Consider the following 27665-nt stretch of genomic DNA (forward strand, 5'->3'; position numbering starts at 1 on the left):
GTGTTTTCAAGCTTCTGGATGACTTTGGCTCTGTTGCATGCTCAGGTTTGTAGCAAACCTTAAAGATAGTGGAATCAAGGGTTATGGGGATAAGGCAGGAACAGGATACTGATTGTGGATGATCAGCCATGATCATAATGAATGGTGGTGCTGGCTTGAAGAGCTGAATGGCCTACTCCAGCACCTATTGTCTATTGTCTATAAACTGCAGGTGGACGAACCCAAAAGGTGATACTAGTTGGCTTTTCCCTAATTCAAAGCCTCCAAGTTGCCACTGTGCCTCATAGTGTACCCACCTCATTGATCTAAAAGATACATTAGGGCTAAATTTTACAAAAAAGCAGTTAAATGTCAGTTTTGGTAGGTTTCATAGAGGGTTTCTCTCAGTGAGCATAAGCAAGATTTCTCCCATTGTTCTCCAAAACGCTCCTCACCATTTCACTATGGTGTCACTCTTGTCTAACCTTCCCTGTTGCCAGAAGATGAGGAACATGCCACTGCTGGGATCTGGCACAATTTTTAAAGCTCAGCTGTGCACTAGATCAAGTAGGGTCTGTCAGGAGTTGTCCTTCACCAGGCACATATTTGGATGGGGGTGGAAAGGGCGGGGCTAGGGGGAAGTCAAGAAGAAATGCTTCTCAGGGCACCAAGGTGGCACCGCTGATACTTAAATATAAGAGTACCCTCATAAATTCATTGTTATTTAAGGACCAAGCTACACAAGTGAGTGCTTCACCTTCCACACTGTTGAGTGAAGCTTAACGTCTCTTAGTCATTCATTGGAAAACTACATACAGGAAAGCTTTGCAGGCAAGGCAATGGTCTAGTGGTATTATTGCTGGACTATTAATACAGAGACCTGGAAATACATTCTGGGGACCTGAGTTCAAATCCCGCCACAGCAGATGGTGGAATTTCAATTCAATAAAAATATCTGGAATTAAGAATCTAATGATAGCCACAAATCCATTGCCAATTGTCAGGAAAAACCCATCCGGTTCACTAGTGCTCTTTAAGGAAGGAAACTGCCATCCTTACCTGGTCTGGACTACATGTGACTCCAGACCACAGCAATGTGGTTGACTCTGAATTGCCCTCTGGGCAATTAGGAATGGGCAATAAATGCTGCCCAACCAGCGATGCCCTCATCCTGTTAATGAATAAAGGAATTGAAAATCTTTGCTTCTTTTTCAGCAATAGCCAAAATGAAGGATAAACAAACAAACAAGAGCTGCAAGATAATAAAATGTGAGGCTGGATGAACACAGCAGGCCAAGCAGCATCTCAGGAGCACAAAAGCTGACGTTTCGGGCCTAGACCCTTCATCAGAGAGGGGGATGGGGGGAGGGAACTGGAATAAATAGGGAGAGAGGGGGAGGCGGACCGAAGATGGAGAGTAAAGAAGATAGGTGGAGAGGGTGTAGGTGGGGAGGTAGGGAGGGGATAGGTCAGTCCAGGGAAGACGGACAGGTCAAGGAGGTGGGATGAGGTTAGTAGGTAGCTGGGGGTGCGGCTTGGGGTGGGAGGAAGGGATGGGTGAGAGGAAGAACCGGTTAGGGAGGCAGAGACAGGTTGGACTGGTTTTGGGATGCAGTGGGTGGGGGGGAAGAGCTGGGCTGGTTGTGTGGTGCAGTGGGGGGAGGGGATGCACTGGGCTGGTTTAGGGATGCAGTAGGGGAAGGGGAGATTTTGAAACTGGTGAAGTCCACATTGATACCATATGGCTGCAGGGTTCCCAGGCGGAATATGAGTTGCTGTTCCTGCAACCTTCGGGTGGCATCATCGTGGCAGTGCAGGAGGCCCATGATGGACATGTCATCAAGAGAATGGGAGGGGGAGTGGAAATGGTTTGCGACTGGGAGGTGCAGTTGTTTGTTGCGAACTGAGCGGAGGTGTTCTGCAAAGCGGTCCCCAAGCCTCCGCTTGGTTTCCCCAATGTAGAGGAAGCCGCACCGGGTACACCACACAACCAGCCCAGCTCTTCCCCCCCACCCACTGCATCCCAAAACCAGTCCAACCTGTCTCTGCCTCCCTAACCGGTTCTTCCTCTCACCCATCCCTTCCTCCCACCCCAAGCCGCACCCCCAGCTACCTACTAACCTCATCCCACCTCCTTGACCTGTCCGTCTTCCCTGGACTGACCTATCCCCTCCCTACCTCCCCACCTACACCCTCTCCACGTATCTTCTTTACTCTCCATCTTCGGTCCGCCTCCCCCTCTCTCCCTATTTATTCCAGTTCCCTCCCCCCATCCCCCTCTCTGATGAAGGGTCTAGGCCCGAAACGTCAGCTTTTGTGCTCCTGAGATGCTGCTTGGCCTGCTGTGTTCATCCAGCCTCACATTTTATTATCTTGGAATCTCCAGCATCTGCAGTTCCCATTATCTCTGAAACAAGAGCTGCAGTTGTTCCTGGGAACTGATTGGGATTGGTTGCCGACAAATTATCATCAATGAATAATCTCTGTACCCTGTTCACATCTATTGGAGCTGGGTGCAATCAGTTGCGCCGTAGGTACTGCTCTATCATGATGAAAATAATTTTTCATCCTGTTTAATATTTGCTGGTGTGTCTTTTCCTCCTCCATTTTGCTGCCGTCATGTTGAACTACAGCAACAGTGATGATAACCTGCTGTTATGGCTGGGTCTTTCAGTCACGCTTCAAATGAACCTCGGTGGATATAAGTTATGTCATTAGCAATCATTGTTCACCTAGGAAATTCTATATCACTGGTCACAGCTTCTGGTGTCTGATGAGCCTGATCCTAGGGTCATGTATCTGACCACATAATTGGCAGGAGGTGGTCCTCAAGATCCCTGGCATTCCTTTCTCTGGTTCCCTTTCTGTACTCCACCTTGCTGACAGGTCTTGGAGGATTATGTCCCTTCATGCAAGGGGGTCTCCTAGATGTTGCCATCTATGCTGTATTTCTTGAGAAAAGTCTTCAGGGAGTTCTTGAGGTGCTTCCTTTGTCCTCCTCAAGTTTGAGTGCCTTCCTTGAGCTGGAAGAAGATGATTTGCTCTGGGAATTGGAACTCAAGTATCCTAAGCACTTGGCCAGCCCAGCAGAATTGGGTGATCATATCCTTGATACTGGTGCTGGCAGCTGTTTCAAGGATGTTGATATTAGTACGCCCATCCTTCCAGCTGATACAGAGAATCGGTCTCAAACTGTGTCGATGGTATGTTTTCAGGGCTTCCAGGTGGTGTCTAGGTGTAGCCCAAGCTTTAGAACTATGTAGAAGAGCAGGAAGGACTGCTTACACATGAGGTTCTTAATATCAGCAAAATGTTGCAGCCATCAAAACTCTCATCCCTAGGTTTCAGTCATGGTACTTGTTGATTGGATACGACGTTTGATCACTGTATTGATGTCAAACTTAGTTGAGAGGTGCCTCCCTAGGTAATGGAAATGTCCCAAGTTTGGGAGGATTTTTCCATTGATCTTAATGAAGGGGCAGGCTGGAATTTCCCTTGGGCTGGGCCAGTAAAGGACTTGAGTCTTCTTGAGGTTGAAGCACAAAAGCCTGCAACAAAATATTCACTCCTTCGCATTCCTGACAACCACGATAACACACTAGCTTTGTGTCTGCACTAAATGACATGGCAAGACAAAAGGACTGAGAGCTTTTAAGATCTGGCTGATGGGGTAAAAAGCCAACAGTCGTTCCCAGTTTGATATCATTTCAATTCACATTCTTGGGTCAAATTCCTTCATAGCCTTGTCTATGCCTCTCCACCTGTGTAACCCTCCATGGGCCTCGCCCTCCATTTCTTTCTTCTTGAACAGCATGGTTCCCTTGCTCAACATTGCGTTCCTCAAAAATGCTTCATAAAACCAAGAGCTTTTGTTCATTTCACCTGTTATCTCCTTATGGGGTTGGACATCAGGTTTTACCTGATAACACTCGTGTGAAGCACCTTGGGCCGATTTACTAAGTTAAAGGAACTATACAAATGTCAGCAGTTGTTGCCCAGTAGAGATAGGGATTCAAATAAGAGATAATGAGCAGCGTCAGAAAATAAAGAATTGGAACATTTTTATAAGTATGTGCATATTTTGCTTGTGAGTTGAAGATTATCTTGCCACTGCATTAAATGGGCTGGGAAGTGATTGGCTCAAATTTGTTCATTCATTCAGCTGTGACTGGTTCGTGATTCCACGAATCTATTGTATTAGTTTTTACTTCATTACCATGTCTCTTAACCACATTGAAGAAACTCAGTTCTTTTCCCGAAGTTTCCATTTGTCTCTTCTATCTCGATGTTCAATGTTTTCCTGTATGTGTTTCATCCAATATCTATGAACACTCATTTTCAAAGCCACAGTTCTTTCCTCAGTAACAGTTTCTGGTTCCTCACACACCCCCAGACCCCTTAGCACCCCCAAGCCAGATTTGAAACTCTTGCACCCACTATTCACCACCCCTCCTCCTCCCACTCCTCCCAATTCCAGACCTGAACCAATCTCCTGCCAGACCCAGCTCATCCTTGATCCAGTATCCACTCTCATGGCACCCCCATCAGGCCCAATGTTTCCAGCCCACCGCATTTCAGAATGATCAGTGTGAAAAGGGGACTTGGTTCCCCTTCCTCTGACAGCACTCTGCCACGAAAGCACTGTCAGAAATGTAAGTTCGGCTCTGCAATTCCGAGGGAGACCTGAGCAGAAACTTCTCTCTGAAATGAGGAGCTCCCTTCTCCCTTTAAAAAAGGAAACAAAGGGCCAGATCTGTGTGAGATGGCCACAACCCAGAAAATCTGGCACAAGTATTCTTGCTTCCAACATTGTCTGCTGTTATCAGTGATCACCGTCTCATTAACTGGGAGGGGTGAAAGGCACTTCAACAAGCAACAGGGGACGCAATGGCCTAGTGGTATTATCACTGGACTGTTAATCCAGAGACCCAGATAGCATACTGGGGACCTGGGTTTGAATCCTGCCATGGCAGATGGTGGAATTTGAACTTAATAAAAATATCTGGAATTAAGAGCCTAATGATGGAGCATGAATCCATTGTCGATTGTTGGGAAAAAAGCCCATCTGGTTCACTAATGCCCTTTAGGGAAGGAAACTGCCATCCTTACCTGGTTTGGCCTACATGTGACTCAAGACCCACAACAATATGCTTGACTCTTAACTGCCCTCTGGGCAATTAGTGATGGGCAATAAATGCTGCCTGGCCAACAATGCCTTTATCCCGTTAATGAATAATGGAAAAGAAAAGGTGAATACGTGATCCAACCCCAGAGTTCCAATGAACTGGATCACCTCCCACCCACTCCCATCTCACAGAATTCCAATTTTCAAAATACTGCCTGGATCCTCCGATGAACCATTAAACATGTAGAGTATTTAATATCATCATATAGATAACCAAAAATGACAAGCTCTACCTTGCTTTTATTTAGTACACTGCTTTATTCCAGAGAGATCAAATTCTCACACTTTTTAAAAATTATTTCATTCTTGCCTGAAGCCTGATCTGAACGTGTCTGTTTCTCTCCTCCACTGAGAGGAGCCAGTAACAAACCTGGGTAGATTATTAGCTGGCCTTTTGTCAGGGCTGATAGTGTCACATTGCCTGTCAGCCTTGGCTGACGTGTGAAAAAACTAGAAATAGCAATTCCAGTCTCATTCTTAAATAACACAGTGTGGAGCTGGAGGAGCACAGCAGGCCGAGCAGCATCAGAGGAGCAGGAAAGCTGATATTTCAGGTGGGACCCATTTTCAGAAATGGAGGCAGGGAAGGGAGCTCTGAAATAAATTTAGAGAGAAGGAGTGGGGCTGAGGAAGGTAGGTGGGACAGTGACAGGTGAGTGCAGGTGGGGAGTGGTGGGGAGTGGTCAGTGAGATGGGAGGGGCGGGCAGGTGGGAGAGAAGATGGACAGGTTGTGTCAGGTCAAGGAGGCGGGGATGAGAGGGAGGGTTGGCCATGGGATCTCAGTTTTGACAAATGCTGGCTTTTTGCAGTTTTCATTAAACAGGGGATGAGCTTCTTTTTTTCTGGTGTGTAGCACTTCTTGTGCTGGAGGAGATAAACAAAGCTGACTGAAAGCTCAGGATGAGGCACCTTCAAAAAGATTTCAAGAGAGCCAACTTTTGTGTGCAATCTCAATGCAGCAACACTCATAATTTGAAAGCAAAATACTGCATTTGCTGGAAATCTGAAACAAACACAGAAAACAATAACAAGGAACCATAATTTTAAAGTGGAAGGCAGGAGATTTTGAGAGGGTTTGAGGAAGAATTTGACCACCCAGATGGTGGTTGGGGCCTGGAATGGTCTGTCTGACAGAATAGCTGAGGCAGGAAATCTCACAACTTTTAAGAAGTAATTGAGCCAACACTTGAGGTGTCATAACATTCAATGCTATGAATCTATTGAGGGAAAGCGGGCCAAGTGCAGACAATAGGGTATTTTGGCAGTACAGACTTGATGGGCTGAAGAGCCTCTTCTGCCCTGTTATGATTTTATGATGCAATGAATCACTTGAGAAACTGAACAGGTACAAAGAACAAAGAGCGGTACCGCACAGGAACAAGCTATTCAGGCTATCGAGTCTGATGTGTCTTTCTAAACTCAAAGTCTTTGCCTCTACATGGTCTGTATCCCTCTATTCCCTGCCTATTCATATATCAGAAGTCACACAACGCCAGGTTGTAGCCCAACAGGTGATGAAGGAACAGCGCTCCAAAAGCTTATGATTTCAAATAAACCTGTTAAACCAATGTTTAAGAGCCACCATGACAGATATATGAATATCTACTGATGAGGAGGTGCCAGTATTTGACTGCTGTGGACAAAATTAGAAGCCACGCCTCACCAGGTTATAGCCCAACAGGTTTATTTGAAATCATAAGCTTTTGGAGCGCTGCTCCTTCGTCACTTGTTGGGCTATAACCTGGTGAGGCGTGGCTACTAATTTTGTCCACAGCAGTCAAACACTGGCATCTCTTCATCAATAGATATTCATATATCTGTCATGGTGGCTCTTAAACATTGGTTTTGTGTCTGCCTCCACCATCTCCTCTGGAAGACACTTACCATGTTCTGTGTAAAAAAAAACTGCCTCTTACATCTCCTTCAAACTTACCTCCTTTTACCTTAAACCTATGTCCTGTTATAATTGACATGTGTACCCAAAAGAAAAAGACTCTGACTATTCATTGCATCCATACCTCTCATCATTTTGTAAATTTCTATCAGCTTTCCATGTTCAAGTGAAAACGAACGAAGTTTGTCCAACCTCTTCTCACATCTAAGAGTAATGTGGGAAAGAGTAGGGTTTCCTAAAGATCAACCAGGGCCTCTATGTGTGGAACCACAGGAGATGGGTGAGATCCCAAACAGCGTTTCACATCAGTATTTAAAATGCAGAAAGACAGCAAAGCTAGGGAACTGAGCGAAATAAATAGAGATATCTTGAAAAGAGCCAACATTATGGAGGTCTTAGAACATAGACAGGGAGATAAATCCCTGATCAAGTGTATCCCAAGATATTGTCAGATGCTATAGGAAGCATGTAATCAAGTTGGAAAAGGTGCAAAGAGATTTAGAAGGATGTCACTGAGGCTCGGAGGCTTGCATTATAAGGGGAGGCTAGAAATGCAGAGACGTTTTTTTCCCTGGAGCGTCGAAGGCTGAGGGCTGACCTTATAGAGGTTTATAAAACTGTGAGGGGCATAGATAAAGTGAATAGCCGAGGTCTTTACTCTAGGTAAGGGAGTCCAAAATTAGAGAGCATAGCTTTAAGGGGAGAGGGGAATGATTTAAAAGGGACCTGAGGGGCAACTTTTTCACATGGAGCGTGGTGTGTAATCAGAACATACTGCCAGAGGAAGTGATAGAGTTGGGTACAATTATAACATTTAAAAGGCATTTGAAAAGGTAAATGGAAAGGAAAGGTTTGGAGGGATATGGGCTAAACTTAGGCAAATGGGACTAGTACAATTTATGAAACCTGTTCAGCATGGGTGAGTTGGGCAGAAGGGCCAGTTCCCATGCTGTATGACTCTGACTCTATGACTGTCATATCTTCCAAACTAGGTAAAATCCTGGTAAGCCACTTCTGTACCTTCTCCAGGTAGCATGCTTCAGGGAACTGTTGACCTGTGCACCTAGATCCTTATATATGTTGATGCTATTAAGGGTTCTATCACTTGCAGTATACTTCCCGCCTGCCTTAGATCTTCCAAAATGCATCTCCTCACATTTGCATGGATTAAACTCCATCTGCTTTATCTCCGCCCAAATTCACAGCCTATCTATATCCTGCTGTATCATCTGGAAAACCTTCTCATTATCCACAGCTCCCCGAGTCTTTGTGTCATCTGCAAACTTAGTAATCAGGCTGTCCACATTCTCGCCCAAATCATTTATTATTTTTTGTTTACAAATGACTGGGGTTCCAGCACTGATCCCTATGGAACATCATTGGTCACAGATCTCCAATCAGAAAAATACCCTTTCACTGTCTCCTCTGACTAAGCCAGTCCTGCGCCCATCTTACCAGCTCACTTCAGACCCCATGCGACTTCACCTTTTCTATCAGCGTACCATGAAAGACCTTGTCTACAACTTTGCTAAAGTCCTTACAGGCAACATCTACTATCTTTGTCACTTGCTCATAAAACTCAATCAAATTTGTGCCTTCCCTATACAAAGCCTTACTGCCGAGCACTAATATGCCCATATTTTTCCAAACGTGAGTAAATCCTATCCCGAAGAATTTTCTCCAATAATTGCACCACTGTCATAAGGCTCACCGGCCTGTAATTTCCCAGATTATCTTTGTTGCCCTGCTTAAACAAAGGATCATTGGCTATTCTCCAGTCCTCCGGGACCTCTCCTGTGATTGAAGAGGTTACAAAGATTTCATACAAGGCCCCAGAAAATTTCCTCAATTGCCTTGCTCAGCATTCTGGGATCGCTCCCATCAGGTACTGGGGACTTATCCACGTTAGTGCTTTTTAAAACACCCGGTGCCTCCTTCCTTTTTCTCATATTGACATCCCCAGAATATCAATATACTCTCCTGAGACTGATCATTCCCCGAACACCGGTTCATTCTCCTTTGTGAATTTCAATGTGAAATATGGTCGGTTTTGAGATAAGACATGTTTCTTCAAAGCGGATTGGTTTTAACACAATTGAAGAATGAGAAAATGCTATTTGTAGAATATAAACTTTCTGTACCCATATTGGCTATAATGTGATTCCGTCCCCATAACTTTAAACGTTGTGGCTTTGGAGCGATTTTCTTCAAACGCGAGATTGCACGAGAACGGAACTATCTCGTTTTGGCAGAACTGCTGGTATTTGTTAAGTGTTTCACCGGTTTCCTCTGGCTCCAAGTTTAAATTCCCCGCCTTTGTCTTTTAATGGACCTCTCTTTTTCCATAAGACCATAGACATAGGAGCAGAAATTAGGCCATTTGGTCCATCGAGTTTCCCCAGCCATTCAATCATGGCTGATAAGTTCTCAACCCCATTCTCTTGCTTTCTCCCCGTAACCCTGGATCCTCTTGATAATCAAGAAACTATCTATCTCAGTCTTAAATGTACCCAGTGACCTGGCCTCCACAGCCTTCTGTGGCAGTGAATTCCATAGAATCATCACCATCTGGCTGAAGAAGTTTCTCCTTATCTCCATTCTAAAAGGTCTTCCCTTTACTCTAAGGCTGTGCCCTCAGGTCTTAATCTCTCCTACCAATGGAAGCATCTTTGGAGAGAGAAACAGGGATAACATTTCACATCACATCATGTGTTGAAGGACAAGTTAATTATGCTTCTCTCCCCACAGATGCTGTCAGACCTGCTGAGTTTCTCTTAAACTAATCATTATTTCTCCAAAGCTGTGAATGGGAGCAGATGACTCTTGCAAATTGAAAAACATGCATTTTAAAGCATGTTACAGAGATTGTAGGAATTGCTGATGCTGGAGAATCTGAAATAATAAGGTGTAGAGCTGGATGAACACAGCAGGCCAAGCAGCATCACGGGAGCAGGAAGGCTGATGTTTCGGGTCTAGACACTTCTTCAGAAATGGGCGAGTGAAAGGGGGTTCTAAAATAAATAGGGAGGGGGGGGGGAGGCAGATAGAAGATGGATAAAGGAGAAGATAGGTGGAGATGAGACAGACAGGTCAAAGAGGCGGGGTTGGGACCAGTAAAGGTGAATGTAGGTGAGGAGTTAGGGACGGGATAGGTCAGTCCAGGGAGGACAGAAAGGCCAAGGAGGCGGGATGTGGCTAGTGGGTAGGAGATGGGGGTGGGGCTTAAGGTGGGAGGAAGGGATAGCGAGGGGGGGGGCGAGCTGGGCTGGTTTTAGGATGCAGTGGGGCAAGGGGAGATTTTGAGGCTTGTGAGGTACACATTGATTCCATTGGGCTGCAGGGTTCCCAAGCAAAATATGAGATGCTGTCCCTGCAGCCTTCGGATGGCATCATTGTGACAATGCACCCAGGATGGACATGTCGTGCAAGGAGTGGGAGGGGAAGTTGAAATGATTTGCGACTGGGAGGTGCAGTTGTTTGTTGCGAGCATAGGTGTTCCTCAAAGCGGTCCCCAAGCCTCCGCTTGGTTACCCTGATGTAGAGGAGGCCACAACGGCAACAGCGGATACAGTATATCACATTTGCAGATATGTATGTGAACATCTGTTTGATGCGGAAGGTCTTCTTAGGGCCTGGGATGGGGGTGAAGAGGGAGGTATAGGGACAGGTATAGCATTTCCTGCAGTTGCAGGGAAAAGTGTCGGCTGTGGTGGGGCTGGGCGGGTTGTGGAGCGGACAACAGAGTCACAGAGAGAGTGGTCTGTCTGGAAGGCAGATAAGGATGGAGATGGAAAAATGTCTTTGGTGGTGGGGTCGGATTGCAGATGGTGGCACTGTCGGAGGATGATGTGTTGGATCCAGAGGTTGGTGGGGTGGTATGTAAGGATGAGGGGAATTTTATTTTGGCTGTTATAGTGGGGACGAGCTGTGAGGGATGTGTTGCGGGAAATGCAAGAGACAAAGTCAAGGGTGTTTTCGACTGCTGTGGAGGGGAAGCTGCAGCCCTGGAAAAATGAGGACATCTGGGATGTACAGGAGTGGAATGCCTCATCTCGGGAGCAAATGTGGCAGAGGTGAAGGAATTTGGAAGGGGAGGGCTTTTTGCAGGAAGGTGGGTGAGAAGAGGTGTATTCTAAGGAGCTGTGGGGGTCAGTAGGCTTGAAATGGATAACAAAGTGTCCCACCTCTATTTCCTACCTACTAACCTCATCCCGCCCCCTTAACCTGTCCGTACTCCCCAGACTGACCTATCCCCTCCCCACCTCCCCACCTATACTCTCCTCTTCACCTATCTTCTCCTCTATCCATCTTCGGTTTGCCTCCCCCTCTCCCTATTTATTTCAGAACCCTTTCCCCATCCTCCTCTCTGATGAAGGGTCTAGGCCCGAAACATCAGCTTTTGTGCTCCTGAGATGCTGCTGGGCCTGCTGTGTTCATCCAGCTCCACACTTTGTTATCTTGGATTCTCCAGCATCTGCAGTTCCCATTATCTCTGATCACAGGCTTGAAACGAGGTGGTTGCCAGAGATGGAAAAAGAGAGGTCAAGGAAAGAGAGAGAGGTATCAGAGATGGTCCAGGTGAACTTAAGTTTGGGGTGGAAGGTGTTAGTGAAGTGCATGAACTGTTCAAGCTCCTTATGGGAGCATGAGGCAGCGCCGATACAGTCATCGATGTAACGGAGGACGAGATGGGGGATAGGGTCAGTGTAGCTATGGAAGAGGGATTGTTCCATGTATCATTCTAAAGCATACTATTTTAATGTGTGAATGGAATAGTGCAATGGTTGGCAACTATTGGGGAGTTTTTCTGTATTGTTATTAATGTCAATAGTTATTGTGTGAGAGTTTAGTGCAGCTAACAAGATTGTTATTTCTTGAAGAGGAGGAAGCATTTATGTAGCGCTTTCAACTCACCGTCATGGCCAAAGGCTTTTATTGTGAATCGCCTTTTTTTGGAATGTCGTCACTGATTTTTAATCAAGTGTAGAAGCCAATTTGTACACAGCAAGATCCCCCAACGAGCAATGAGTTACAAGAAAACAAATAAAAACCGAAAGAGGTGTCACCAGACCTGAAATATTAACTCTGATTATTTCCTTCACAGATGCTGCCAGGCCTGCTGAGCTTTTCCTGCTGCTTTTGTTTCTGTTCAAGAAAACAAATGATCCATTTTTTGTTTTGGTGTTAACCATTGGGGTATAAATATCGGCTTGGGTATCTTTCTTATCTTTGCTTTTGCTCTGGAACCTTATACTTGGAGTCCGAAATGACCTCAGTTTAATGCCACATTTGCAAGTTGGCACCAAATGAGCACATTCTCAGTACTGCAAAGACCACTCAGCTCAGACGGTTTACTGAAGTCCCTGGGAATGTCCACGCTTAAGAGTTCTAGCTCAGGCCAAGAGTGGGACAATTGAACCAAGTTGACATTCTGATTGTGTTGACAGGAAGATTGGGAATTGTTTCTTTGTGTTGAAAATGTTATTGTCACAATTTGCGGACTTGCATAGCCAATATGATTGTTGTGAACTGTGGGTGGGGGCATGTTATATTGCTATTAGAGTATAATGGGTATTTGTTTCATGTAATTATTAAGGTTGGTTCATATGCAGGGTGAGGTGAAGTGTTTGATAGACAATGCGATTATATTGCTGACGGAAGAACCACAGTGTCAACTCTTTTAGTTTTCAACTCATTAGGACATGATGCAAGAATGCCAAATTTCAAGAGCAGCAGTATTTTATATTCTATGGAAAACAAGATGCTGATTTGTTGGCAAGTAGACTCTGATTGATTGAGGCATTTCTATGGAGAATGCATCAGCGAACAGCTGTTTCTCAAACTTCTGTTTACAGTTTTTTCAGCATCACATTTCCTTATTCTTCAATTGTCAATGCCAGTATTGCTTGTGCTACCAAACAACTATTATGTGATTGGTTTATATGGCGAGTGGAGGGTATGTTTGGTTTAGCTGATACAATTGCATTGAAAACCACAGTTAACTCTAAATACCTCTGTTCAGAAGATCATTAAATGTTTGCTAATTATCCTATTTAAATGCTCAGTCAGGCAAGTCAGTCTCCCCTGACTTCTAAATGTTACCATGATAAAAGATTTTCAAAAGCCAAATCACTATTGCGCTGACTATGTCTTTACTCAGCATCTTTTATTTCTTGTTTCTTTTCTTTAGATCGAATCCTATATACCTGATCAATTAGCTGTACAAAGATCAGGAAACTGGGCTATTTTCTTAACCTGGAATTTATAGAGCGTCATGTCCAACTATAAAATTCCTTGGCAAATAAGGAACATGTTGACGATGATTCAATTGCAGTTAAGAGAAAAAATGTAATCCTTTTTGGCTTTTATAAAGTTTACTCACCTCGCTCTTGAATAGAAGCTTTACAAGAGACGTTTAAAGGCACTTAACTCCATGTTGGATGTGTTATTTCTGGACTGTCTCCACAAATCATGGAGGAAATATTAGCCCTCAGAAAACAGAGTTTAAAACAGACTTTTAGAAGAATGAAATAAGTGAAAGGGATGTCCAAAGGGATGAATAATGTATTTAAGCCATTAACATTGAGATGTATCATTGTGTCCTCAAGTTGTAAAGATTTGGAGGTTGAAATTCTTCCTTTTGATTCATTTTCTGCAGCTGGTTGTATACAGATGGGGATATTTTGCATGAAGCTTACAAACAGGAAAGATTTTACCACACCTTCTATTTTATGTTTCCTCACACCAAATATGCCCCCCAGCTGTGTGTCACTATCAAAAATCTATCAGCTGTTTCAATCCAAACACTGCCAGAATGTTTGATATAACAAGGTGTAGAGCTGGATGAGCACAGCAGGCCAAGCAGCATCAGAGGAGCAGGAAGGCTGACGTTTCGGGCCTAGACAATTAAGAAGGATCTAGGCCCAAAATGTCAGCTTTCCTGCTCCTCTAATGCTGCTTGGCCTGCTGTGCTCATCCAGCTCAACACCTTGTTACCTCAGATTCTCCAGCATCTGCAGTTCCTACTATCACTGCCAGGATGTCTGTTGTCTCAGTCCTCTTTATTAACTTACCACTTTTCCAACCTCTCCACTGATTTTTCTAATTCACATCATCTGATGCTCGTTTTAGAGTACAACAAATTCAAAGACATGACTTGAACTGTTTCCAGCTGATGTGGTAGTTTGGCAATTGGGTGCTGGAGCCAGATCTGAAACAATAGAGGGGAGGCCATGTCATATGTTTGGAGATGGAAAGAGGCATTGTGATTGAATTAATCAGATTTGACAAAAGGTGATCCATGAGGTTAACACAAACGTAAGATAACGTGTATGAGCATGTGCGTGTGTGAGTGTGTGTGTGTGGTGTGAGTGTGTGTCTGTTGTTTGTGTGAGAGTGAGAGTGTGGGTGTGCGTGTGTGCGTGTGTGGGTGGGTGTGTGTGTGTGTGTGTGTGTGTGTATATATAGAATACTTTCAGAACCATTAGACAATCCATTTCTTTAACTGATTAGATATTCATGGGTATAGAGTTTAAGTGGGTGAACGGATGTGAGGGATAGATCTAGTTGAGTGGTAGAATAGATGAAAACAATAGTATGGCCTACTTTACGCTCAGGTAGAATATTAAATGGAGCTGCTGTTTGCCTATGCAGACTGACATGTAGATCTGTATTGAGATATACTCTAAGAAAACAACAAGTTTACAAGCTACACACTGATAAATACTGTGCCCTCAACTGACCCATCATATCAGATTATCTCTTTTTTTGGACTTTGTAATGACAAAGTTGTTATGAAATTCTCTAATGGACTAATAGTGATTGTTATAGGTTCAAAGTAATATACAGAAGTGCCGTGGGATCTCCTCAGTCTGTATACTATTTTCTTTCTTATGAAGATACACTGTAGTTGCGAATGTACATGGCCTTATGGCATTTTCTGCTGGTGTTAATTGAGCACAACCCATCCCTTCAATGAGATTTTCAGATTCAATTTAATGAAGAAAGACCCTTGGGCCATTTTGCCTCGCCCTTATACTTACTTTTGCCTTGGTTTTTAAATAACCGTTGCCCAGACATTCCAACCTCCAGACATTCGAAGACCAGATGTGGCATCCAAGGTACGTGTGGGGACGTCTCAGAAGTCTCTGCTTGGTAAAGTTAAGCTTCCAATGGGAAATCACCCAGTGTCTGAAATCGCCCAAATGTGGCTCCACTCTGAATTAGAGTTGGGAGAGATCCAACATATCTATCTGGATAGTTACCCAGAAAACATTAGACAGACTAAAAACAGTTGTAACCCCTGAATAAATGTACAATTGACCTCCTGGATGCACCAGCTGCTTTATCATGGCCCTCTGGACTGTCCGCTGAAAGTCCCAATTCCCTTGTTCCACCCTGAACCAGCCTCCCTGCCCTGTTGGTGACATCTTCAGCAGGGTAGAGTGGTGTCAGAGCCTTATGACGGCATCACAATGACACAAGGTTGGAGATGAGCCTTCAAGCCATTTCATTGTGTGATTATTTTACCACCTCCCATCCACTGACATCCTCCCCATGACACAAGCACACTCACTCCTTTTGATGCTTTGATTCTTGTCAGTTGCAGAGAAGTCACAATGTGTTCAAATGTCATTTATTAATCAGATTCAAAGGGATTTTAATATGCAAAGCAATAATTGACAATACCGTGTCCTTCAATGAGTTTGAACCATGAAGATGGATGTACAGCAGGAACTGTAGCAAGTAGTCTACTTTTCAGCAAGTAATGTCTACTTCTATGGCAATTAGAACCTATAACAGAATGTACGATGGGAAGTGGGCCTCTTACTATCCAAAAGTGTCATAATGAATTATCGTAGAATGAACTCATGATGGAAACTACAGCAAAGTGAACCAATACAAGTAGGGCTATTTCGCTAGCAAAATGCAGTGAGTGGACATCAGACGTATAAAACGATAGCGTGTGTAAAACCAACAATCAAGGGAACTGTCAAATCAACTCCATTCTGGCTGGGAATAATGAAAATGATGTTTTGCCATTGGCAAAATAAGCACAGGTGAGCGGTGATAACAAGATGTGGAACTGGATGAACACAGCAGGCCAGGCAGCATCAGAGGAGCAAGAAAGCTGATGTTTCAGTGAAGAAGGATCCAGACCCGAAACATCAGCTTTCCTGCTCCTCTGATGCCGTCTGGCCTGCTGTGTTCATCCAGGTCTACACCTTGTTAATTCAGACTCCAGCATCAGCAGTTCCTACTATGTCACAGGTGAGCCAGTAATGTGTAACCTTGAATTAGAAAAGAAACCATGAGCAGGGCACTGTCCAAGTGCTCTAATAGCTGGATATTAATAAATTTGAATGTTTGAAGCTCTTTCTAGAGCCACCAATCCCAATGATCCTTTACTTTCTCTCCAATCAGTGAAAGGTTCCATTTCATTGTCCTAACTTCCTTAAATCATCTCAGTCTCTGTATGAAGAAAGTCAATGTGTTTTGTTATTGCATTTCACTAGGCTAGACCAGGACTCAGAAAGGGGTGGCATGGTGACTCAGCAGTCCCTCACAGCACTAGGGGCCTGGGTTTGATTCCACCTTGGGTTACTGTCTGTATTAAGTTTGCACATTCTCCTTGTGTCTGTGTGGGTTTCTTCTGGGTGCTCCAGTTTCCTCCCTCAGTCCGTGGATGTGCAGGTGAGCTGGATTGGCCAAATGAAATATAGGGTTGCAGGGAAGGGGTGGATGTGGGTGCAATGCTTTTTGGAGGATTGGTGTCGAGGTGGTGGGCTGAATGGTCTGTTTTCATACTGTCAGGATTCTATGAATGGAAATGTCATTGTGTTTGGGCAGGAACACTCACATTGTTCTTGAAGGAGGGAGTAAGATTGAGACACAACTTATATTTATTTGCAAACACAGATAGTTATTTTGTAAGCCTGACAATAAAGGAAAACACAATTGCCTTTTTAAAATAATAAGCAGAATTTGTTTTGAAGCTGATCATTAGCTAGTGACTGCATTAGTTAGATTGTTAGTAAGATAGCAAGATCAATTCAGGCAGTTTAAAAGCATGCTGTTGTGGGCTTGTTCTTTAACTGTGGTTTAATGATGAACATACCTTAGTGCAATAACCATTATAATTCTATAATGGAAGAGTGAAAGTAATTGGAGGTGTTTACACTCTATAATTAAGCAAATTATTCCTGGATTTGCAACAGTTAGGATTTCAGAAAATGTACAAACTCTACAGAATGAGGAATAAAACAGTCATTATTCAATTTCCATTTTCTTTTTTATGGAAAAAAAAATGTATCGTTGTTACCTTACAGTGAAGTTTTTGACAAGGCTAAACTCCTGATGGCTGTGTGTTCTGAAAATTCAGTTCCACACCTCACCCATGGGCTGCTGAGAACGACTGTATGATACCTATTGCTGCATTTCACGCTGAGCATTGTCATTTTATTTTGAATGTTGGTTTTTGTTTCAAAGCATTGCTTTTTATCTTTAATTTTATTTTTCCTTCCTGTTAAACTAGAAGGGATGCAGAAAACACTTATAAGGATGTTGCTGGGCCTGGAGGATTTGAGTTACAAGGCGAGGCTGGATAGGCTGGGACATGTTTTCCCTGGAATGTTGGTGGCTGAGATTTATAAAATTTACAGAGGTTTATCAGGTCATGAGGGGCATTGATAAGGTGAATAGCCAAGGTCTTTATCCCGGGGTAGGGAAGTCCAAACTAGAGGGCACAGGTTTAAGGTAAAAGGGGAAAGGTTTAAAAGGGATAATGGGAACTGCAGATGCTGGAGAATCCGAGATAACAAGGTGTGGAGCTGGATGAACACAGCAGGACAAGCAGCATCTTAGGAGCACAAAAGCTGACGTTTTGGGCCTAGACCCTTCATCAAAAAAGCTTTTCTGATGAAGGGTCCAGGCCCGAAACGTCAGCTTTTGTGCTCCTAAGATGCTGCTTGGCCTGCTGTGTTCATCCAGCTCCATACTTTGTTATCTAAGGTTTAAAAGGGACCTGAGTGGTAACATTTTTACACATAGAGGGTGGTGTGATTGTTGGAATGAGCTGTCAGAGGAAGTGGTGGAGCCTGGTACAATTACAACATTTAAAAGGCATCTGGATGGGTACATGAATAGGAAGGTTTTAGACGGATATAGAGGCCGAATGCTGCAAATAGCTTAGATTAATTATAGATATCTGGTTGCTTGGACAAGTTGGGCTGAAGGGTCCTTGAACTTACTGTATGACTCTACAGTAGGTAGGTTCCTCAAACTGCTTGATGCTTTTATTTTGTTTTCTAATCCAGTAAATTGTCTATATTCACAACTCCTGAAATACAGAAGTAGTCTGTGCCTAAATGCAGCAAGACCTGGACAACATTCAAACTTAGGCTGAAATGGCAGATGACATCTGTGCCACAAAAGTCAGACACCAACCATTTCCAATAAGAGATCTAACCCTTTGATGTTCAACAAAAGTAATGATATCTGAATCTCTATATAAACCTGTCAGAGCTTACCATTGGCCAGATACTTAACTGGACCAGACATGTAAATATTGTGGTTACAAGAACAAGTCAGAGTGTGACGCCATACTCCCTGTTTGCCTGGATGAATGCAGTTCTGAAAGCACTCAAGAAGCTCGACACCATCCAGTACAAAACTGTTGGCTTGATTGACATCCCATCCACCCCCTTCAACATTCACTCCTTCCACCACAAACACACGGTTGTCGTAGTATGTACCATGTACAAGATGCATTTTAGCAACTTGTCAAAAAGAAGAAAAAAATTACTGTTTCTGTAGCACTTTCCCCAAGGACCGGACATTTCAAAGAGTTGACAACCAATGACAGATTTTTTTGAAGAGTTATCTTGTTATCTTTTGCGATTTGTAGTTGGGAAACAGCAGTGATAATGACCATGCAATCTAGGATTCTTCTGATTTTGATTGAGAGATCAATATTGGCCTGGGTTAACCCCACTACACTTCATCAAAACATTATCGTTGGATCTTTCACATCCATGCAAACAGGCATTTGAGGTCTTGCTTTAATACCCTGGCTGAAAGGCAACATCTGATAGTGAATCCCACCTCAGTATTGCACTGGAGCATCAGCTCTGCTCTTTGCACTGGAACCCTGTGTTAGGACATATGGTTCGGCAGCAAGTGTGCTACCAACTGAGCCACAGCCGTCAAGATTCATTCAAGGACACCTGTCAACTCCATGACCTCTGCCACATAGAATGCCAAGATGAATATAATGCCAGCAACCACAAGCTCCTCTCCAAGTCATATACCTTTCTGGCTTGGAATGATACAGAATTGTTCCTTCAGTGCCTTTGGATCAAATTCCTGAAAGTCCCTGTTTTACAGCATTGTGGTTTATCCATTCCAGATGGACTCTCATGATTCACGAAGGCAACTCACCCCCAACATTTCAAGGGCAAATAGGGACAGGCAATAAAGGCCAAAGCCTGCACCCCAAGAAGGAATATTAGTAAGTTTACTACCTATAATTCATAACTACAAACATGATATCTTTGGAAAATCGCGAAAATTTTAGACCTGACCAATTACAGCGGAATAATATTTCAGCCAGACCAATAACTTACCTGTGCAATTCCTTCTTCAGATGGCATTGTTTCAAGTTTCAAAATAACTCTACAGTGGTCCATGGGTGACCCCCCCCCCCATCCCAACGAGTTCTGTGGTAAAGGTGAACGAGCCTGTCTCATCCTCTCAGCCTGTGTGCAGCCTTTAAAACGGCCAACCTCTCCTTCTGCCTCCAATATTCCTTCTTATTATCCAGCTGTGTTAGAGGATTGGAGGGTTTGAGCTTTAATGGCAGGCTGGATAGGCTGGGCCTATTTCCCCTGGAGCATCGGAGGCTGAGGGGTGACCTTATGGAGGGTTACAAAATCATGAGGGAGTATGAATAGTGTGAATAGCCAAGGTCTTTTGCCCAGAATAGGTGAGCCCAAGACTAAAGGGTATAGATTTAAAGTGAGAACATAGAACATAGAACAGTACAGCACAGTTCAGGCTCTTCAGCCCATGATGTTGTACTGACCTATTGTCCTACTAAGATCAATCTACCCTGCATACCCTACATTTTACTATCCTCCACGTGCCTATCCAAGAGTTGCTCAAAAGTCTCTAAAGTATCTGACTCCATTACCACTGCCAGCAGCGCATTCCCCACATGCCCCACACGCCAACCACTCTCTGTGTAAAGAGTCGACCTCTGACATCTCCCCTACACCTTCTTCCGATCACCTTAAAATTATGCCCTCTCATAATAGTCATTTCTGCCCTGGGAAAAAGTCTTTAACTATCCACTCTATCTACACCTCTCATCATCTTGTACACTTCTATCAAGTCACCTCTCATCCTTCTTCGCTCCAATGAAAAAAGCCCTACCTCGCTCAACCTTTCTTCCTAAGACTTGCCCTCCAGTCCAGGCAGTATCCTGGTAAATCTCCTCTCTACCTCCTTTAAAGCTTCCACATCTTTCCTATAATGAGAGGGGAAAGATTTAAAGGGGACCCGAGGGGCAACTTTTTCACACAGAGGGTGGTGCATGCATGGAATGAGCTGCCAGAGGAGGTTCTGGAAATGGGTACAATTACAACATCTAAAAGGCATCTGGATGGTTATATGAATAGGAAGGGTTTAAAGGGATTTGGGCCAGATGCTGGCAAATGGGACCAGATTTATTTAGGTTATATGGTCAGCATGGACAGGTCAGACCAGAGGGTCTGTTTCACTCTATGGCTCTATTTCTCACTTGAGGGAGTTCTTTTCTAATCAGTTTGTCCAGAGATTTATTGACAATGACTTCTCTTCTTCTCTTTGTGCCAATACGTGTTTGTTCCCAAAGAGAATCTATGTCCTCTTGGTATTTACAATCAGCACGCTGTCCCTCAACAGCAGCATTCAAGAATAGAATGTTAGTTTCCACGTGTACATTGATGACAGCCAACTCCACCTCGGCACCGCCTCCCTTAGCTTCTTCTGTGAACGGCTGCCAGCTCAGACTGTGTAATTTGATGTGCAGTGCTGGATGAGCAGCAAGTTTGTGCAGTTATATATCAGGAAAACAAGGCCAACAGGCCCTTGTCACAGTCTCTATTCCCTTGCAATGAAACGATGAACTGTCGATAATGAGGTTAAAAGCAAAAACAGAAACGGCTGGTCTGACAGCATCTGCAGGGAGCGAGGAGAATTAATGTGATGAGCTTTTTACAGAATTTCTCTCTTCTCTGGTCACTGACTCCATTCCGACTCCCTGGTAACACAGGCTGAACTGGACAACTTGCAAATTTGACATCTCACCTGACCCTGAGATGAGTTTCATAGAACCCCTACAGTACGGAAGCAGGCCATTCAGCCCAGCGAGTGTTAACCGACCCTCTGAAGTACATCCCACCTGGACCCACCCCACTACAGTATTCCTGTCACCCTGCCTTTCCCATGCCTAACCCACATATCCTCAGACACTACAGGCAATGTAGTACAGCTGATCCACCTAATTTGCACACCTTTGGGCTGTGGGAAGAAACTCGAGCACCCAAAGGAAACCCACACTAAAATAAGGAGAAAGTGTAAACTCCACACTGTCACCCCAGGTTGGAATTGAACCCAGGTCCCTGGTGCTGTAAAGCAGAAATGCTAACCACTGAGCCATCATGTTGTTGCTGCTGCCCACACAACATTCTGTAAGACAGCCCGTACGTCAGCTCACCTGCTACTGTAATCCACACTATATTTCTGTTTCCTAGAAACTTGATTATTCCAGTCAATAAAAGCCAGCTTCAGGATTGTTTTTTATGGGGAAAGGTCAAAGTAGCAGAGAATGAGACACAACCAGTTGGGGCCCTCAAGCCTGTTCCTACAACATTTTGTACACGTTGTCCCAATGTAGACCCATCCTGAACGTATCACCATCCACAGCTGATTTTATTCAAAGAATGAAGCTTGCAGGTTTGTGCCATCCTTCAGGAATAATTGAGGAGCACCCAGTTAATTGATCCATGAATTTCATTCCATGAATTCTTGCAGGAGTATGTTTGAACTGTCAGGATCCAAAAAGTCATAGAGTCATACAGCACAGAAACAGGCCCTTCAGTCTAACCAGTCCTCGCTGAACATAATCCCCTACTAAACTTGTCCCACTTGCCTGTGCCTGGCCCATATCCATCCAAACCTTTCCTATTCATGGGCTTATCTCAGGGTCTTTTAAACATTGCAGTTATGCCCACATCTATCACTTCCTCTGGAAGTTCATTCCACTTGCGAAATACCCTCTGTTGTAAAAATACTGCCCCTCGTGTCTCTTTAAAATCTTTCCCCTCTCACCTTAAAAATGTGTCCTCTCATTTTGAAATTTCCCAACCTAGGGAAAAGACACCGACCATCAATTCTATCTGTACCCCTCATGATTTCATAAACCTCTATAAGGTCACCTTTAACCTCCTACTCTCCAGTGAATAAAGTCCCAAGCCTGTCCAGCATTTCTTCATAACTCAAATCTTCTCTCCCTGGATAATTTCATCTGGACCCTCTTTGCTCCTCTATTTTTAATCCACGACCTCATACTCTTAAATTAGCAAACATTAACCCAGCTCTTTATTAAAAATGGAATGAACTGACTGAATATTACTGATCAGGGAATCTTGATCACCTATTCGTTCTTGGCAATTCTTCAAAACTGCTTTTGTGCCACAATCACAGAAGTTGAGGAATATTACAGAGAAGGAAAAAGCCATTTGGCCCATTGTGTCAACTCTCCAAAATGAGCTTTGTATTTAGAGCCATTCCTCTGCCTTCTCCTCATAACCCTGCATATTATTCCTTTTTAAATAACCATCAAACTCCTTTTTAAATGCCTTGATTAAACCTGCTTCCACCGCAATGTTTGCCAGTACATTGCCAGACCTTGAAGATTCATTGTGTGAAAATGTTTTTTCCTCACATCACTTTTACTTCTTTAACTAATTACTAATCTGTTCACCCAAGTAGGACATTTTTCACTTTCTAGTTTAGAGAGATAGCACATTGCAATCCTATAGCTGTCAACATTTCAACAGGATCATTGAACCTGTAGGGAAGTGAGATATGAGAGCATGATATCCCCTCAACAGGTTGTAGCGATTTCAAAGCTGGGGCATTAGGGTTATGAGAAACTTCGATGCAGGATAAGTGTAACTTCCTTTGGGAGGATCACCAGACACAGGAACTTCTGATGCAAGCAATCTGTTGTAAAGTTGGTGTTTGTGTGTTCATCCAGTATAACTATTACTCTACCAGAACTGTTTCTTCACCAATTTGTAATCTGATCCCATCCTTTTCTCCATTGGTTCCAATATCATCATCTTATATAAGGGAACAAAAGAAAAGTCTACTCAATTACAGGAAAATGTCTGACGTAGATCTGGGAAAACTGCTTGGCAGTTCAAAAATTTGGCTAGCAACCCAGTTGTTCCTTGTTCAACCATTCTGTGTTTATGTAAGCCTGTTTAAAATTGATGCTATCTGTGCTTGATAGATTAAGCCTGGGTGTGGACTCAGAGTAAAGTACACAAACTACGGAAAGAACCAGACATTATGCAGTCATTTTCAAAGTACTTTGCGTAATATTAACTAGTATTATCCCTACTTAGAACAGAGATATCGATTATATAATAAAGCCAGGAGAATAAATATACCCAGGAAGATCAACCATTAATGCTTGATGACAGCAACAATTTACATTTTAGCATTGTCTTTAATGTAACAAGGCACATCCAAGGAGCATCATAAAATTCATCAACAATCTTCATCAGGAAATATTGATCAAAGAAAAATGCTTTAAACAACATAAAGAAGTAGGGAAAATGAGAGAGGCCAAGAGATTTAGGGAAGGAATTGCAGTGTGTAGGGCCTAGGCAGCTGAAAGGAAGGCTATCAATAATAGAATTAATAACATTGTGGATGAATGAGAAACTGGAATTGTAGGAACACAAATATATTGAAGAGCTGTTGGGATGGAGACAGTTAGAGAGAGAGGGATGATAAGGCCCTGGAGAGATATGCAAACAGAATGAGAAATTTAAAACTGAGGCAAGAATCAATGTTGTTCAGCAAGTGCAGGGGTGATGGTTGAAGGGAATTTAGTGTGAATGAGAATATGGACTGCAGAGCTTTGGCTGAGCTGAAGTTTGCGTAGTGCGGAAAATGATTGGCCGGCCAGGGGAGGATTTGGATAGTCAGATTAAGAGATGCGAGTGAGTGGTTCAATATCAGATTAATTGAGAAAAGGGCAGAATTGGGTGACATTACGAAGGTGGAAGGGAGTGATAAGGGAGTGCAGGAAAATCATGCTGGGGCCAAGTACAGCACCAAAGTTAGGAATAGTCTGATTTAGCAATTAGCTGTTGCAAGGGAGATGATGGCTATTGGAGAACGTTTGTGCTGGCTGCAAATGTAGCCACTTGTTAATTGTTTCTGTCACTGTTCCACCATATAGTTGTCATGGTTATTGGTCAGAAAACTGCAGTCAGTCCTGTTTGTGTTTTTGTTTGAAGTTGTGTGTACTAACATTTAAACTGGGTCTAGTATTTTTTTCACAAGCATAAAGTGACTTCCTTACTGCAATTTGAAATTTATGTGTGGGAATCAAACTTTGCAGGGGGAGTAACACAGGTGAACTGACATGTGCTTTACGATCACTTGCAATGTCAAATCCCTAGTGAGAAAGTAGCAGTGACTGAGATCTCAGAGCTGATTGATTGTTTGTATCTACTCATTTATAGAGTAGTGGCCGAAATTTAAAGACAGAATTAACAAGAAAAGGAAATGAGAAAAAATGTAAGTAGCTTAAATATTGCAGTGTTCAGATCTGTTCTTACTTAATAACCAACATAATTTATAATAAGGACATAAATAAACTTACCTGACAACCACAAACTCCCATTTTGCAGTCACCTTGACCTGTGATTCTAGCAACTGTTACTATTTAGAACATCTACGCAAAAATGTATTTTAAGTACCTTTATGACCACGCATGGACTAGTTTCCATTGTGGCTTCAGGGCATAGGAACAAGATCTGACTGGTTTCAGATGCATTAAGGCAACAGTGCGATGCCGGTAGATCTCGGTATAAAATTCATTCCTCAGAACAAAATCTCACTCAACTAACTTGCCCCTCCCCATGTCAATGTGGACCGTTACCTCTTGACCTTTGGACCAAAGCCGCCATTGACAGCTGCATCACCTGCAGCTATTTAAGTATGCAACTTGAGTTCAAGTGTTCTTTGAGGCTATCTTAAGAAGCAATTAGCCTATGAATTAACATCAGGTTTAAACACTGCACAGGAAGCACTATGGCTATGCAAGGACTGCAATGTTTTCCTCAATGAATAAACCATGAAAAGATCTGGATTCCACTCCAGTGGGCACCTGGGCTCATTATAGACCAAGGTAACATTTTACATTTCTAAAGGTTGAGTAGTCAAGGTATTTGCTTTTATCCTTTAGGTATAATATTTGCTCTGATGAAGGGTCCAGGCCCGAAACGTCAGCTTTTGTGCTCCTGAGATGCTGCTTGGCCTGCTGTGTTCATCCAGCCTCACATTTTATTATCTTGGAATTCTCCAGCATCTGCAGTTCCCATTATCTCAGGTATAATATTTGGACAGCTTTCAGATTAAAGCATTTTGCTTCCTGACATAAAGAAGTGAAACTCTGGAAAGCAAAGGCGTAAGAGGTGACAGTGGAAGTGGGACTTTCAACATGCAGAAAGTGTCTGAACTAAAATAAGGTAGTTATCATCCTAGACAGCAGGCTGCATTGCATGTTTGTTTTCTGCCTCAGTTGGAACAACTAGCATCCAAATTCATGATCACTTCCATCCAGAAGGACAATGGCAGCTCTTGCATGAAAACACCACCCCCTGCAAATCCCCCTCCAAGGCACTCACCATGCTGACTTGGAAGTATAGCCCCATTCCTTCACTGTCACTTGGTCAACATTTGGAATTCCCTCCCTAAAGACACTGTGGGTCAACCTACAGTGCATAGACTGCAGTGGTTCGAGAAGGCAGTTCACCACCACCTCCTCAAGGGGCAAATAGGAATAGGCAATAAATGATCCAGTCAGCTATGCCCACATCCCACGACTGATTTTTAAAAAGAAACTCGAGAGGACGAGGTTGTAGGTAATCTGAAATAAATACAGGCAATAGCAGTCAAAGCTAGACAGCATCTGTGGTGAGAAACAAATATGATGGGTGCCACTTCCCTTTTTTACGCTAAGCGTGGGTTGGGGTTGAGGGAATATCAATATATTCAGTTGCAACTAATATGCTTTCACCGCCAGTAATAAGATTTAATGGACCGCTTGCCAATCAGCTCATTGAGAGTTAACAGGTGAACGAGGGTGAGTGTCTTGACCTATCACATTCCTTGGCACTGGTGACCTGGGCCGCTAGAAGCTACTGGCCAATCAGAGGCTGTTGATTCCTGTATTACTTAAATTCACCACTTGATGCTGAATCCTTGGGGAATCCAGTGGCAAGGATGGTCGATATTTTTTGTATCTTTTTGCAGGGTGGCGGGGTTTGGGGGGGGCAGTCATAGGGAGAGCAGAGAGGGGCCTGGTTGTTAGCACCCAGCTTCCTGCCCCACATCCATGTCTCCTATTGCCCAAATCCAACTCATTAGTCATCATTTGTTCCACGGCTCCCCAATTGGGAAACTAGCTCTCTTGCCTCCTGGGGAACGTTTTGCTCAGTGAAGTGCTGAGTTGAAGCCAATATTTTACCATTAAATGATCACTTAAAGGTCTTAATTGCTGGCATGTTGAGAATGCCTCCCCAGGCCTTCTTGCCCAGCATTTTTTAAAATACTCATTCATGGGATGAGGGTGTTGCCTGTTCAGCAGCATTTCTTGCCGGTCTGTAATTGCCCAGAGGGTGGTTAAGAGTCAACCACATTGCTGTGGGCCCGGAGTCACATGTAGGCCAGACCAAGTGAGGATGGCAGTTTCCCTCCCTGAAGGGCATTACTGAAGCCAATGGGTTTTTGCAATAATCAACCCTTGTTAGGCTCTTAATTCCAGGTATTTATTGAATCCCGATTTTATGATCTGCTGTAGCGGGATTAGAATATTACTCTGGGTCTCTGGATTAACCGTCCAGTGATTACACCACTGGGCCAATGCCTTTCCGTTTAATGGTGGAGGTGGTGAAAAGCAAGTGAGTTTCTCTTCAGGGCAAACCTGGCCCTTTACTTCCCTTCTTGCTGCCTCTCACCATTTCCACAGAAGGTAAGATCACACTCAGTGTTTCAAACCAAATCATTGTTCATCACAACCTGAAAGCTATTATTTAGGGCTACAGTGGTCCTCAATTGCCTGAGGAGAATTGAAAGATATTTTTCGGATATTTTCCCTGAGTGTTCCAAGTGTTTACCTTATTTTCACCCCTTCCAGGAGATTACATGATGTGGCAATGAGCAAATGAATTGTTTATTCACAAGATTTCACAGGTGTGTGCCTCCACTGGAATGAGACCTCTAGGTATTTTTCTTTGTCATTTTTCATCCACCTTTGTAGG

This window comes from Stegostoma tigrinum, chromosome 11, assembly GCF_030684315.1.
Source record: "Stegostoma tigrinum isolate sSteTig4 chromosome 11, sSteTig4.hap1, whole genome shotgun sequence".
Lineage (NCBI taxonomy): Eukaryota > Metazoa > Chordata > Chondrichthyes > Orectolobiformes > Stegostomatidae > Stegostoma > Stegostoma tigrinum.